The 1,561-nt window shown below is 43.8% G+C and overlaps 1 long non-coding RNA gene across 1 annotated transcript; it reads right to left on the bottom strand.

Moving 5' to 3' along the window:
* Positions 1–235: 235 nt before the first annotated feature.
* On the bottom strand, positions 236–1,202 carry LOC140012900 (uncharacterized). The gene is made up of 2 exons (XR_011819868.1): positions 1,112–1,202; positions 236–477 (listed from the first exon to the last, which is right to left on the bottom strand). It is a non-coding gene; the product is annotated as an uncharacterized lncRNA (long non-coding RNA).
* Between the last annotated feature and the right edge of the window lie 359 nt (positions 1,203–1,561).

The following is a 1,561-nucleotide window of genomic DNA, read 5'->3' as shown; positions in this document are numbered from 1 at the left end:
CTCACTTGGTAACAAACGGTACACGTCAGTTCACACCGTTTTTCCTTAACTCGCACGTACTTGGGTTTTAACTCATGATTCACTAACTTATTATTATTACTTCTAATCACACACTTTCTCTTATCTAAAACTTGTGACGACCCCACTTCTCCCAAGGGCGAACCCAAGGGTATCGGCGGGCCGCCTGCCTAGCTCACGCCAGGACTCAAAACTTAAAACAACGAAAGCTAGCAAAATCCAAAAGAGTACTATACATATATATGCAATCCCAAAAGAGTTATAAGTACATTCCCCAAAAGTACCTGCTCAAACTATTACATCCTTATAATTACAACCAAAACCAAAAGGTAGACCCTAAGAAGGGTCCTTATACAAACCACCACAATAAAAACAAACATCCTAATTGTCCGCTATTACAAGCAAGTCTAACTATACTATACTAGTGTAAGTGCCCAAACGTACCCGCGTCGGCCCCTGCTAAGGAAAACAAAAGGAATAGGGTAAGCTAAAAGCTTAGTAAGTAAACAGGGGCAAAAGCGTAAATTTCACGTAACATCAATTACACAGTAAGAGTAAAGCAAAAGCAGAAAAGTAACATCACATAATAAGGATACGGGTGGCTCCAAAGCCAAGTCATTTGCCATGCGTGATCTCCTGTCGACACTCCGTCGACCATAAATAAGGTCCGTAGAACTTCACTTGTACACCCACCGACACCTTATCACCCTCACTGGCCAGTCACCTCACAAACTTGCCCAGGCGAACGAAATCACAAACTTGAGCTTGAGTCGCAAGCTCGGGTCACAAACTTGGTGACCTCAATCCAAGTTGGACTGACTTCGACCAAGCCCTAACCGGCTCGAATAGTCCATCTAGGTATTGAGTTCAACCTCAAACTCACAAAATTCACAAAATTATTCAAAAGTCACCCCGAGCCACAAGCTCAAGGGTTTTAGTTCCAAAATTTCTCATATACATATGTCATGTACAAATACGCGCGCAAATTAGGGTTTAGGTCGAGCGCGATAAAGTACACTCTCGCCTAGGTACCCTTTTTACGCATAACGAAACACATAAACAACTAACACATAAGAGCGGCCTGAATACTTACTCAAAATACCAACAGTAGTATAAAGGCGGAATTCACTTTGTGTGTTGGCTAATAGTGGGCCCCACCGGCACCGCCTAGCTCACCACTGTCTGAAATCGAAGATTATGTCACAATATATCACAAACGGCAACTAACGTACTTGAAATAAGCCAAACGGCAAAATTGGCACGCGCAAGTGCGGAAACGGCAAAACGGCCGCACACGACCGCGCGGAACGGCAAACGGAAATGGCCAAATCGGCCATCTCAAACCGTTTTGGTCAAAAATTAGGCTAGGAGTGTCGGATCAAGGCGGGTGAGACACCGTTTCGAAGCTAAGAGGAAGAGCTACAACTTTCATTTAGACATCTCAACCCAGATCTCAATAGGTATAAGTCAAAAAGGCATGAAATGGTGCCAGTTGTTTCATTGCGGTTTACCAAACAGGCCCTGTTTGAAAGGCCGTATCTCA

Source organism: Coffea arabica, chromosome 8e (assembly GCF_036785885.1).
Source record: "Coffea arabica cultivar ET-39 chromosome 8e, Coffea Arabica ET-39 HiFi, whole genome shotgun sequence".
In the NCBI taxonomy this organism is placed as follows: domain Eukaryota; kingdom Viridiplantae; phylum Streptophyta; class Magnoliopsida; order Gentianales; family Rubiaceae; genus Coffea; species Coffea arabica.
The sequence above is the reverse complement of the archived record's forward strand: the minus strand, read 5'-3'. Positions and strand labels throughout refer to the sequence as shown.